The sequence below is a fragment of the Hemicordylus capensis genome, chromosome 4 (genome assembly GCF_027244095.1).
Source record: "Hemicordylus capensis ecotype Gifberg chromosome 4, rHemCap1.1.pri, whole genome shotgun sequence".
NCBI classification, from domain to species: Eukaryota; Metazoa; Chordata; class Lepidosauria; order Squamata; family Cordylidae; genus Hemicordylus; species Hemicordylus capensis.
This window is the reverse complement of record NC_069660.1, coordinates 292,364,305-292,378,765: the sequence shown is the minus strand read 5'-3', so window position 1 is coordinate 292,378,765 and position 14,461 is coordinate 292,364,305. Positions and strand designations below refer to the sequence as shown.

At 47.3% G+C, this 14,461-nt stretch overlaps 1 long non-coding RNA gene across 1 annotated transcript; it reads right to left on the bottom strand.

The window, feature by feature from the left end:
- Positions 1 to 3,127: 3,127 nt before the first annotated feature.
- On the bottom strand, positions 3,128 to 12,537 carry LOC128322080 (uncharacterized). Its single transcript, XR_008305511.1, has 2 exons — positions 11,829 to 12,537; positions 3,128 to 3,408 (listed from the first exon to the last, which is right to left on the bottom strand). It is a non-coding gene; the product is annotated as an uncharacterized LOC128322080 (long non-coding RNA).
- Between the last annotated feature and the right edge of the window lie 1,924 nt (positions 12,538 to 14,461).

Sequence of the window (14,461 nt, the reverse complement as noted above, 5' to 3'; positions counted from 1 at the left end):
AGCAGGAGGGTGGTCCCCTCCCTGTACCGTGCGTGCAGGGGGGCCGTGTTGGCCAAGCTGCGTGCAGCTGGGCCAAACACCAGTGTGCATTTCACTGCGGATATCTGGACTAGCCGCAGTGGGCTGCACACTGCCTTCATGTCCCTGACAGCCCATTGGTGGGGGCATGGGGGTGAGGGGACATCTGGCGCTGCTGGTGCTGTATCCAGCTCCTCCCATGCATGCACGCCTTCTTGGGCAGTGTTGCATGTGGAGGCGATGGACACAGACCACACTTCAGATGAGTTGGCTGCCGTCATGGAGCGGCAGGTGGGGGCGTGGCTGGCCGGGGAGCCAACCCTCCGCTGGGGCTTCATGGTGACGGACAACGCAGCCAACATCACCAAGGCTGCTAGGCGGGTTTACGGTGTGAACATCGCTTGCGCTGCGCACACCTTGAACCTCGTAGTGAAGGGTGCGCTTGGCCTCAAGGAGGCGCCGAAGAAGGCCAAGGAGCACCAGCGTGTTCGGGGCTCTTCTAGTAGTTTAGGTCAGGATCCTGCTGCTCCCATGGCCGCCCTGGTGGAGCGTTGCCGCCAGGTAGCGGGCCACTTCCACTGGAGTGAAAAGGCAAGGCGCCAGCTCAAGGCCAGACAGATCGAGCTGGGCCTGCCCGAACACCAAATCCCCCAGGATGTTCCTACCCGGTGGAACTCCACCTTTCTCTTGCTCCGGCGCATGCATGAGCAAGAGGGAGCACTCAACAGCCTGGGGACGCGTGGTTGCTTGGATCTGTGCAAGTCTCTCTATGATGACTGGCCGGTGATCCGCGAGCTGGTCTTAGTACTAGAGCTGTTCTATTCTGCAACGAACGACTTGTGTACTCAGACCGCCACGCTGAGCCTGGCTTTGCCCACTGCTATTCTCCTGGAGAAGGCAATGAGCGATCTCCAGACCACTCTGACCACTGGGGTTGCGATTGCCCTGGCAGGTCGGTTGAGGACTGGGGTAGTTGAGCGGCTCAAGACACCATGGGCCGCATCTGCATGGCATGTCCTGGCATGCATTTGTGACCCAAGGATGAAGGGCAGCGCTGTGCCTCCTGGCGAGCTGCCCAGGTGGAGGGGCCTCCTGGTTGAACACGTGAAGCGTGAAGAGGAAAGGAGGCTAGGGATAGGTGGTGCAGCAGACGACCAGGAGGAGGGGTCTTGGTCACAGGCTGGCACTGCGCATCCCACCCCCAGCAGCAGCAGCACTGCCACCACCCCCACTTCTTCCCAGTCCAGCGGCGTGGTTTCTCCGGCAGTGGGACCAGCAGAGCAGCCAGTGCGACCTCGAACCACCACCCGGTGGCTCAGGGGCTATGCTAGTCTCATGCCGGGGAGACGGGAGGAGCCTGTCCCTCGCCCCAGCCGTGCTGAGCAGACTGTTCTGCAGTACCTGGAGGAGGCGACGGAAGACGAGGAGAGTGAGCCGTTCCCCTTTTGGGCAACGCGTTGCAAAGTCTGGCCGGACTTGGCGTCCGTTGCTGTCCGGTTTCTCTCTTGCCCGCCAACCAGCGTCTCGAGCGAGAGGTTGTTCTCCATGGCCGGGTACGTGGTGACTCCTCTGCGCTCACGCCTGGATGCTGAGTTGGTCGAGCAGCTCGTCTTCTTGAAGGCCAACCTCCCCCTGCTGGGCTACCCCGAACTGGCCGTGGAGGGCGAGTGACTCGCGTCACCCCCCCCATGCAGCGCCTCCCACGCCACGGCAGTTCATCCCGGCCAGAAGATGTGTCACAGTCCATCCCTCTAAGCCCACCCTGCCACTAAAACATGCCCCTTAGTGCTGCTGGCACATCCAGACACGCATGCATACACAGGCACCGCTGCACTGTCAGCCTGGGATGGTGGACTGCCAGGTGAGTGCTCCCAGCATGAGGGAGGGGTTACCACAGATGTGGCAGAGAGAGACTACAACTCCCATTTCCCACTGTCTCGATGGCTGGCCACCATCAAGACTAGGGACAATGGGAGCTGTAGTCGCTGTCTCTGCAGAAGAAATCTGTGGTGCCCCCCCCCCCCCCGATGCTGGGAGCACCCACTTGCCCAGTGCTGAAGGCTGGGCCGTAGGGCAGCGCACCATCCATCCACAACCTCAGAGACAGGCTGCTGCGTGTGCGTGTGTGGGGGGCACAGTCAGGATTGGAAGGGACATCCCTGGGGGAGAGTAGTGGCTCTGTGCAATGGGCCTGTGCCTCCTGGCGAGGGGGGCAGGGCACACACACTGTCACTGAGTGGGCTTGCCGCTAATTGCTAGCCTGCTTGCCTGCTAAAACTGTCATCATTGCTTCCTCCCATGAACAATAGCATTGAAGCTGAAATCTAAAAAAGGTCTGTCTGCTGCGTTTCTCAATGTGATGTAATTATTTCTGATTTTGGCTTGCTTGTCAGGTGATGTTCTTTACTTCTTTCTTAATCTTCATGCTCTCCTCTGTTCAAATCCAAATATGTGGTTTGCCTTGGTCTACTGAGCTATTAGGTTGTCGCCGCCGCCGCTGAGTGAGATGGTCTGCTCTGCTGCTGCCTGCTTTTTCTGGCCACAATGGGAGTAGTACTACTGCTGTGCCTGAAGCGGCACACACACACACATGCACCCCCCTCCCCTCCCCTCCCCCAAAAAAGCTGTGTTGCCAATGATGAGCTTGATGCTGGTGCAGCCCTCACACAAATGTCTGTCTCACGCAGACAGAGAGAGCACACATTGCAACCTGAGGCGACACAGCCCTTTTCAGCCCTAACCCTCTTGCAGAGTGAGTGACTTGAGCAGCACACCCGCACAGTGCACACACACAGGGGAATAAAGGCATCTTCTAGACTCCGAACTAGTGGTAATGTTGTATCATGTGATTGCACACAGTCTTTCTGCCCAGTATCTGCGGCATGCATTGGGATGCAATCCGAAAAAGCCTGCAAAAATTCTAGCTTGCTTTGTTGCAGAGACCTCTTCGTGGTGTGTGGTGTTGTTGTGTGATGTGGTGTGGAGTGGTGTGGCTGTGTGGGGCCCGGTAAAGGACAGGACAGGTGCAATTCACTGTGCCTGTGCATGTGTGTGGGGAGATGCATCATTGCATTATGTTTCCAAATGAAGATCGGGTCATGTTTGCGAGTTGATTGACAGCATTTTATTTGAAGATTGTGCTTGCCCATACATAGATGCGGCGATCTCATGCCACAGAGTCAGACAGGAAAAGAAATGTCCAGAGACACGTGCGTGCTGCCATTCTCTTCTTATCTGCCATCATCATCCGTTACTCTTCAAAGCTGTGTGGGTGAGGAGGGGGCAACAACAACATGCAAAGCCTTGCTGCTCCACTTGCTGAGTGTTGTTGTCTTGCATGCGTCCTCCACATGCTATGCGTGTTCCCTCCTGGCTGTGCCTGTCTGTTTACTGTAGTGGGCGAAAAAAGTTTGGATGAGGTGAGGTTCAGGGCAGGGCACTGTTGCTGGACTTGGAGTGGGATATGGGGCAGCAGAGTGGGGTGGGGCGGGGTGGTAGTGCCTAATGGGTGTAGGCTGCCACCCCAATTTCAGGGGGGTGGGAGGGACAGAGGGCTGATTTTTTGTGAATTTCTGAAGTTTTTGTGTCTTTGGGGCAGATTGGGGGCAGAAAGTGTATCTGCCCCAAAAGAGTGGGGTGGGGTGGTAGTGCCTAATGGGTGTAGGCTGCCACCCCAATTTCAGGGGGGTGGGACAGAGGGCTGATTTTTTGTGAATTTCTGAAGTTTTTGTGTCTTTGGGGCAGATGGGGGGGCAGAAAGTGGATCTGCCCCAAAAAAGTGGGGTGGGGTGGTGGTGCCTAATGGGTGTAGGCTGCCACCCCAATTTCAGGGGGGTGGGACAGAGGGCTGATTTTTTGTGAATTTCTGAGGGTTTTCTTGGGTGCAGCAGAGCAGAGTGCTAGATTGATTCATTCCCATACTCGTCATAGTAATAAAGGAGAGAGTGAGAGAAAAGTGAGAGTGTTAGGGTCATTTAGAGTTGAGAGTACTATATGTTGCATGCATGAATGAATCAATCAAGCACTCTGCTGCACCCAAGAAAATACTCAGAAATTCACAAAAAATCAGCCCTTTGTCTGATCCCCCTGAAATTGGGGTGGCAGCCTACACCCATTAGGCACTACCACCCCACCCCACTCTTTTGGGGCAGATCCACTTTCTGCCCCCCATCTGCCCCAAAGACACAAAAACTTCAGAAATTCACAAAAAATCAGCCCTCTGTCCCACACCCCTGAAATTGGGGTGGCAGCCTACACCCATTAGGCACTACCACCCCACCCCACTCTTTTGGGGCAGATACACTTTCTGCCCCCAATCTGCCCCAAAGACACAAAAACTTCAAAAAATCACAAAAAATCAGCCCTTTGTCCCATCCCCCTGAAATTTGGGTGGTAGCCTACACCCATTAGGCACTACCACCCCACCCCACTCTTTTGGCTCCAGGGTCCTTTTTGCTGATCCGAATCAATTCGGATTCGGATTAAATCCGAATCCGAAACGAATCGGGGGTGATTCGGGTCAGCAAAATTCGGACACAGAACAGAACAAAGGTGATTCGGCTCGGGTCCCGAGCCGAATCACCGAAAACCCAAAATGCACACCCCTAGGAAGAGGCACCAGGAGGTGCTACTGGGTTCTTGGAACCTATGCACAGAATTATAGCTCTGCCCCTGTCTGAGATACATCCGGAGAAAAGAAGCAATGAGAAAAGTAGCATGGAAACTAGGCTCTGTTTCCAGATGGATGCACTGGGGGGAAAAACCTCCTATGAATGTACCCAGGGGCATGGGGACGACCATCCCCTGGCCGCTAGGGTCCTGGGGGGTCACCAAGTCACCTCCTTGCCCTCAGCCAGAAAACCCTCTTGCCCCCTCCACACCCAGCTGGCGAATGAAGTGCTCACTGGTTGGGAGCATGAGGTATACCCCTCTACTCCCGAGGCAGTCTTTCATCGAAACACTGGCTGGGCTGGGCTGGGTTGGGGGAAGACTGGGGAGGATGGGAAAGGGTCTGAATGGGCCCTCTTCCAGGCAGTAGTCATGCCCCATGTGTCTGACATCAGATGCTGGGAGTGTGGCCAATACTGGGGTTGGGGCCGGTCAGTCCCTGCATAGTTTCCCTAGTCAGTGGGCTGACTGGCCCCATCCTCGGTACTGGCCACATCCCCTGCATCTAATATCAGACACGGGGGGGTGGCTTGGAGCACACAATTTGTGCACATGATTAAAAATGTGCACAGGGGCGAGGGAGCTGCTGACAAAACTTTGTCCTCTAGCAGCAGGTAAGCGCCCTATGCCCCTGACTGTATCTCATAATGTGATCTTGAGAGGAAATCGGTCTTCCTTCCTTTTTTTTCAATAACAAAAATGGATGAAATAACTGCGAAAGTGAATGTGACTTTAACAGATGAAGAACCAAACAAGTGAGGCTTTTAATAAGAATTAAAATAAATTAAATTAAAATAAATAAATTGAATAATGAAATAAAAACATTTGTTCTTGCACACCCCAAGAGAGAAGCACAATGGAAAGCTTTTTCTAGGCGAATTCATTCATTCATTCGATTTATATACAGCCCTTCCAAAAATGGCTCAGGGCGGAATGAAGATCTCTTCTGTACTTTACAAGATGAATGGAAGGAATGGGATTCTGGGAGTGCTCCTCCACCTAGGAGTGTACACAAAAATTGTTTGCCCAGTTCAGTTCGAGTCTGAACCAAACAGGCCTGGGCATGTTGGGTTTTGGCACCCCGAACTAGAACCACTGCTTGGCTCGAGTTTGAGATGGTTCAGGATTCTAATTGTAAATAACAACAACAACAACAACAACAACAACAACAACAACAACAACAACATAGCACACACTGAAGTTAAAAGAAAAATTGGAAGTGAGTTAGAGTTAGAAAAATCCTAAAGTCCAAACTCAATGACAGGAACACCATACAAGCCATAAACACCTGGGCTATACCTGTTATCAGATACACCGCAGGAATAATAGACTGGACCCAGGCAGAGCTAGAGACGCTAGATCGTAAGACCAGGAAAATCATGACCATCAATAATGCTCTGCACCCCTGCAGTGATGTAGATAGGCTATACCTCCCTCACAGCTCAGGTGGAAGAGGAATGCTGCAAGTCCAGTAGAGGAGGAGAAAAGAGGCCTTGAAGAATATATCAAGGACAGTGAAGAAGATGCACTTCAAATGGTCAATAAAGAGAAACTATTCAACACCAATGAAACAAAGCAGGCCTACAAGAAAGAACAAGTCAAGAACCGAGCAGAAATATGGAAAAATAAGCCCCTGCATGGTCAATATTTGCACAATATAAGTGGGAAATCAGATATCACCAAGACCTGGCAATGGCTTAAGAATGGCAACTTGAAGAAAGAAACAGAGGTTTTAATACTGGCTGCGCAAGAACAGGCACTAAGAACATATGCAATAAGAGCAAAAGTAGAAAAGTCAACAACAAACAGCAAGTGCCGCCTTTGTAAAGAAGCAGATGAAACAGTGGACCACCTAATCAGTTGTTGTAAAAAGATCGCACAGACTGACTACAAACAAAGGCATGACAAGGTAGCAGGGATGATACACTGGAACATCTGCAAAAAATACAAGCTACCTGTAGCCAGACATTGGTGGGACCATACAATTGAAAAAGTTGTAGAAAATGAAGATGCAAAAATATTATGGGACTTCCAACTACAGACAGACAAACATCTGCCACACAATACACCAGATATAACTGTAGTCGAGAAGAAAGAAAAACAAGTTAAAATAATCGACATAGCAATACCAGGGGATAGCAGAATAGAAGAAAAAGAAATAGAAAAAATAACAAAACACAAAGATCTACAAATTGAAATTGAAAGGCTGTGGCAGAAGAAGACCCAAATAATCCCAGTGGTAACTGGCGCCCTAGGTGCAATCCCAAAAGACCTTGAAGAGCATCTCAACACCATAGGGGCCACAGAAATCACCATCAGCCAATTACAAAAAGCAACTTTACTGGGAACAGCCTATATTCTGCAAGGATATCTATAGCAACAAGAACAATATTGATAATAAAATTCAGCCATCCCAGGACCTTGGGAAGGACTCGATGTCTGGATAAAACAAACCAGTCTATAACACCTGTCTGACTGTGTAAACAATAAATAAATAAATAACAACAAAACAACAACAACATTTTAATAACTCACCACCAGGTCCAGGCATTGAAATGGCCAGTGTGCATGCATGGTGGCCTTCAAAATGGGCACCACAAGCAGGCAGAGGGCCAAGAAGGCCAGTAAATGGGCCACATCAGCCCGAAAAGGACCAAGGGGAGGCCAGCGGGGGGAGGGGGAATCTTCTGAGATCCCTCTGCGGCCATAGCATCACCTGCCGGAGGCCAGCATTACGATCCAGACCCGGCAGTGAGCTATTTAATTTAATTTAATTTAATTTATTTACAATTAGAACCCCCAAAACAGCCCAGTGTGTTTGGTTCAAAGTTGAACTGAACTGAACCAGGCACCGTTTGGCTTGTGGGAGAGCCTTCGAATAGGCCCAGTTTGAATGTGAACCGGTTCAAACTCGAACCGGTTCATACATCCCTCTCTCCATCTGTTTCCTGGCCAAAACATCCCACATTGTGACACCCAGATATAGGAAAAGAGCAAGAGAGCTTCCAGAAGCCAGCACAACCAGCCAGTGCTGACGATCATAAAGGGGGTGGGACAAGTATCCTACTTGGCTTCAGGAGCTGTGCACGCTCCTGGTTTTTGGTTGTGTTTTAGCAAAAACCTAGTTAGGAGGAAGGAAGTGTGACAGCCATTTTACAGGTACAAGTGCTGGACAGAAAGCTGTGTGAACTGGCTGAGTGATTATCTCAGTTGGCTATCGGGGAGAACTCAAACCTGTCCAAACATCAGCAGAAGATCCTGAGTTTTTGGGAGAGTGAACTTTCATGAAGGGACAGATAACAGGGAGTGGGGACTAATTGCAAGCTTATTTATTTATTGTTATGTTTATATACACCACCTTTCCTAAAATATGTCAAGGTGGTTTACTGTAGAACTATAAATGTTGCGTGCAAACCTGTGTGATGGAGTCCACATGCCTTTTGAGGAAGGAAGGATGAAAGGAAGCATTTAGAGACAGGCTTGATTTGTCCAATAGAATTGGTGAACAAGCCAGTTAAATATTGTCAAATAAAAGCCAATTATTTTTTAAAGCATTGACATTACTAGAACAAATAAGATACTTGATTCATCAACTGGTTTGAGCCTTATGCTAATTACAAAGACAAATTAGTTACCTGTTTTTCTGAAACAATGAAGTTGAGTCTTAAAAGAAAAGTTCTAATGGGCTTCTATAAATTTCCACTTTGCGAATCCACAATCACATAATTCCAGAGAGCTCATGTTTTTCTTCTTCTTAAGTAGTTCAGCAACATAGCAGCAAATGTGTGATGAATTAAGAGTATTGCTCTGGCAGAGTTGTTCTTTCCAACAAGCAGTATCTGCTAGTTTGCTGCTTCTGCGATGCAACTTAAGAAGCTTGCCAAACTGGCTACGATTCTGGGTGGGCAACACTACCTCATGTACTTGTCTGCCTTTACATGAATTTGAAAAAGGGCTTTGGAAGGGATTCCATGTTGCTCAAGCATAAAGTAAACTAGATTACACTGCCAAGAGGCACAATTTCCAGTCCCTTGGGATATTAAAGAATTAGTATTCACCCAGAGACATGGAAAGCCATTGCAATCTAGTGGTTAGGGAGTTGAACTTGGACAATCTAGGTTCAAATCCCTGGTTGCCAGGATGGTCACCTACTGGGTGACCCTAAGCCAGGTGATCACAGCCCAAACCATCTTGCAGGCTTGCTGTGAAGATAAAAGATGGAGGGGGCATGCATGCTCTTCTGGGATCCGTAGAGGAAAGACAGGATTATTTATAATAATGGACAAATTTGGGGAAGAGGAAATCATTGGTAAATATGTGGATCATTTGTAGGAACATAGGAAGCTGCCTTTATACCGAGTCAGACCATTGGTCCATCTAGCTCAGTATTGTCTACACCAGGGATTCTCAACCTTGGGTCCTCAAATGTTGTTGGACTTTAACTCCCATAATCCCCAACTAAAGGCCATTGGGGCTGAGGATTATGGGAGTTGAAGTCCAATAACATCTGGAGACCCAAGGTTGAGAATCCCTGGTCTACACAGACTGAGAGTCTCCAAAGTTTCAGACAGGAGTCTCTCCCAGCCCTAATTGGAGATGCCATGGAGTGAACCTGGACTTTTGGGATGCAAGCAGATCATGCTATACCACTAAGCTCCATCCCCATCCCCTAAGGGAAATATCTTACGGCAGACAGTGCTCACATGTAGTCCCCCATTCAAATGCAAAGCAGGATGGATCCTGCTTAGCAAAGGGGACAATTCTTGCTCACTACCGCAAGACCAGTAGAGTAAACAGCACAGGTCTTTCTGGACCTTTCCTTAAGTAGAGTAAACTTCAGTAGAGTAAACAGCACAGGTCTTTCTGGACCTTTCCTTAAGGGAAGGGGTTCCCAACCAGCGGTACTCCAGATGTCACTTTACTACAACTCCCACCATCTCCAGCCACCGTAAATTAGAGCTGGGGATGATGAGAGTTTCAGTATAGAGATATCTGGAGTACCACCAGTTGGGAACCCCTGCTTTAAGAGAAATTGAAGTTTCTTGAGCTCCTGCACCATCTTGGAAGGCATATATGGAGCGCTGGGATGTGTAGCCATTCCCTAGAGCTCTCCAGAGACGACTCAGTCACCCTTAAAGGATCCTCCCAGCACGGAGAAAAGTACGGTAACCACAGTGGGAAATGGCTCTCACATTGCAGGTTTCATGCCAAAGTGGGCCCCACTTGAAAAATAGTGGAGATCACTGCTCTAAAGCTATTCCAGGTTTGTTCACCTTTAGGGTTGATAATTCAGATTGCTCATCGGTCATTCTCTAAGACACTGTTTCGTCATGTGACAGCTTCTCCCCACTCAGAAATAAAAGTTAATGTTAGCAGCTGACATAAAACACAAAAGTTTGGCAGAGGACAAAAATCAGACTGCCCACCCATAAATTATTCTTTCTCTTCTGCGAAGTGCATCATAAACCCCAAAGCCGCACATTGAATGGCTTGGTTAATTACCTCCCTTTCAAGCCGTTTTTATGTTCCCCCAAAGAGAGACACAGGGATCTTTGTCTCATGGAAATTAAATACTATTTTAATGGTACTCTGTGCAATGAAAACATTCTGTAATAATAAACACGTAGGGTCCTATTCAGATTTGATATGCAGGCATCTACATTGTATGGAGGTAGTGTGTTTAAGCTCTTACATAGATATATATACAGTTCCATTAAGAAAGAAAAAATTGCTGAGTCCAGGAAAAGTCCTGAGCAAATCCATCTCCTAGGGAGAACAGCTCCAGCCACAGAGCCATTTAATTATTTTCCTTCCCGTTGGGAACACTAATCCTGACATGCCAAAGCTCAGCACTATTGCGCAGTGCAGTCAAAGGAAAGTGTGCGGCATGCCCCATGCAAAGGATAGTGCCTGCCTCACACTTGTAGCAGCTGCTGAAGCAAACATATATGATATGCACAAATCACATGTGATAAAGCATATGCAAAATGACTGGAAGATGGTATTTCAAAATATGGGCTCTTGGTAGGTTTGGAAGAGACAGAAGGTATTTAACACACACAACGAAAAGTCTGAGCATGTGAGGCTGGTACAAAGCCAAGTGATAGTATGATATTTTGAAACTGGCCTTCTCCCCTCTTTGTGATACAGGTGGCCTTTGTTACCCGCGGTGCCAAGACCTGCAGTTTTCAATATCCACGGATGTGTCTCAGAGACCCGGTTTCTTTATCTGTGGTACAAAAATAGGCTAAAATTTTACTATTTGTGGTTGCTGAGTGGCTGGAAACAACGCAGAAATGACCTCCGGTATCACTTCCAGCCTCCATTTTACAACACGGAGCCATTTTGAGGCTTCTCCTGTTTTGTTTTTTAAACTTTTTTTGGCTAATATTTGCCAAAAATTCAGCCAATTTGGGGGTTTTCAGGGGCATTTCTGGAGCCATGGAGAGAAAGGTACTGTTCATTCTACTCTGATTTCTCCCCTCTTCCCACTTTTTTGGCATTCTCTCTGTGTTCAGGAACCTAACCCCTAGATTCCCACAGGGGTATGCTTCTTTTATCCATGGTTTCCGTACTTGCGGTTATAGGAGAGAATGGAACCCGCGTGAATAATGAGGATCACCTGTATTTGTTAAAGATGGTCAACTTCATATTCTCAAGAGGAACTATTATACCGAGTATTCAAGGAGCTAGAAGTGTATCTGGCTGTGCATCTTCCACTTTCACAGAATCAGGCACGTAGCTACAACTGAACTGAGAGGAGGGATGTTCCTGGGACCTTGTTTGGGGGGGGGGGACACCGGCTGGGTGACAGCTTGTTCTTTGCTCTCCTTCTGGTGGATCTCTGAATAAGAAGGAGAGGAAAGGGCAGCAGCCCAACTTCACTTTTTGTCCCAGGGCAAAAATTCTTCAACTTTGCTACACCCCTGCACAGGCTATAATAAAATCATTTCCATTCAGCACTAAGACTTCTGCATTCCTTGAGAACATGAACTCAGGAATGATGAGATGTTATATTCAAAACTTAAAGATCAATGCAACATTACACTTTTTAAAAATACTTCTCTTCACCCCTTATAAGTAGAACTGAGGGCAAAACGTTGACCCACAAATGAATTTTTCTAGAACCTATGTGATCCTACCAAATGTTAAGGTCAGAGAGAAGGCTTTCTTGAGCTGCTGCCACTGGAAGCCTTCCGGTCCGCAGACGACTTAAAAGATGAGAAGCTACACATCATGATGAACACTCTTGTCGCCCTTTCAAAAAAGCAAATCGTAACATTTTGGTCATATTTGGATACCTTCAAAGTCCTGCACTGCCGAGACTCTGGGTGCCCCATTATTCTTCATTTCTGGTTATTCCAAGTACATCACCATCTGGAATCTACCCAAGAGGTAGATTCCAGATGGTGTCATTTGGAGACTGTTGCTCTGCAAAAATGTTACTGTATGGAGTCATAAGGCTCCATACTGTCTCCAATGCTCTATAACATCTACATGAAACCACTGGGAGAAATCACCAGGAGATTTGGTGCAGGGTGTTATCAATATGCTGATGACACCCAAATCTATTTCTCCATGACTCATTATCAGAAAATGGCATAACTTCTCTAAATACCTGCCTGGAGGCAGTAATGGGCTGGATGAGGGATAACAAACTGAAGTTGTTGTTATACATATTTTAATACCGCCCAAAAATTACGTCTCTGGGTGGTTTACAACAAAGAAATTGTAAAGTTGAATCCAAATAAGATGGAGGTACTGATTGTGGGGGGTCAAGACCTGAGAGATGGTTTAGATCTACCTGTTATCAGTGGGGTTACACTCCCCATGAAAGATCAGGTATGTAGCTTGGGAGTGCTCTTGGATCCAAAACTCTCTCTGGTTTTTCAGGTTGAGGCAGTAGCCAGGAGCACTTTTTATGAGCTTAGGCTGAAATGTTAGCTATGCCCATTTCTGGTGGTAAATGACCTTAAAACAGTAGTGCATATGCTGGTAACCTCCAGGTTTGACTACTGTAATGCACTCAATTGGGATTGCCTTTGTATGTAGTCCAGAAATGACATCTGGTACAGAATGCAGTTGCCAGGTTGGTCTTCAACCTGAAGGAGCCATATAACACCAATTTTTAAAGAATTGCACTGGCTGCTGATGTTTCTGAGTGAAAGACTTAAGAGAGTGCCTCCTTTGTCATGAGCCCCGTCGCCTACTAAGGTAATCTGGGGAGGTCCGGTTACAGTTGCCGCAGGCTTGTCTGGTGGTGACTGAGGATCAGGGAGGAGAGCTGGTCTTGTGGTAGCAAGCATGACTTGTCCCCATAGCTAAGCAGGGTCTGCCCTGGTTGCATATGAATGGGAGACTTGATGTGTGAGCCCTGCAAGATATTCCCCTCAGGGGATGAAGCCGCTCCGGGAAGAGCAGAAGGTTCCAAGTTCCCTCCCTGGCTTCTCCAAGATAGGGCTGAGAGAGATTCCTGCCTGCAACCTTGGAGAAGCTGCTGCCAGTCTGTGAAGACAATACTGAGCTAGATAGACCAATGGTCTGACTCAGTATATGGCAGTTTCCTATGTTTCCTAGGCATTCTCTGTGGCTGCCCCAGGGCTTTGCAATGCACTCCCTGTTAGAATAAGAGCTTCTCCATCTCTGGTTGCTTTAAAAAAACCCAACCCTTAAGACACACCTGTTTTATCAGGCTTTTAATTAATACTAATTTTAAACTGTTTAATTTGTTTTAATTGTTTTTATTCTGCGAAAGTGTTTTAATTGTTTCTATTTTATTTTTATATTGTATCAGGCAGTATATGAATATGGTAAGCAAATACATACATACATATATACATACATTTTATATTAGAATGGAGGCATAGCTCAGTGATAGAGCATTAGCTTTGCATGCAAAAGGCCTCAGGTTCCATCCCTGGCATCTCCAGGTGGGCTGGCAAAGACTGCTGCCTGAAACCTTGGAGAGCCACTGCCAGTCAACAAAGCTAGTGGACTAACAGTCTGACTCGGTATAAGGCTTCCTATTTTATTTCCTACTTCTGAACATAAGAACAGACCTGCTAGATCAGACTAAGTCCAGCATCCTCTTTCCCACAGTGGCCAAATAGATGCCTCTGGGAAGCCTACAAGTAGGAGATGAAACCATACCCTTTCCCACCATTGCTCTTCTGCAATAGGAATTTTTATTTTTACTTATTTTTCTATTCAGAGGTATATAACCTCTGAACCTGAATGTAGTACACAGCCAACATGACAAGTAGCCGAAGTCAGACTTATCCTCCACAAATTGGTCTAATATCTCTCTGAAGTCATCTAATCTAGCGGCCATTGCCACATCTTGTGGCAGTGAATTCCACAGACTATTATTTATTTATTTATTTAATTCAATTTATATACCGCGCTTCCAAAAATGGCTCAGTGCAGTTTACATCAAAGTAAAAACAAAACAATTAAAATCAAAACTATAAAAACAGTATAAAACTATAAAAACAGCATAAAACCATAAAAACAGCATAAAAACAGCATTTAACTGTGAATTACAGTTAAAACATCTGAACAGCTGAAAACCCTAGAGAACCAGGCCAAACACTTACAGCAGTCAAAAACAACCTACAACAAATAAAAAACCGTGGAAGGCTAGGCCAAACAGATAGGTTTTAAGGGCTCTCCTGAAAGACAGTAATGAATTCAAATTAGGGATTTCTGCCAGGAGTGCATTCCATAGCTCAGGTGCAGCTACAGAGAAGGCCCGCTTCAAAGTCGCCACCAGACG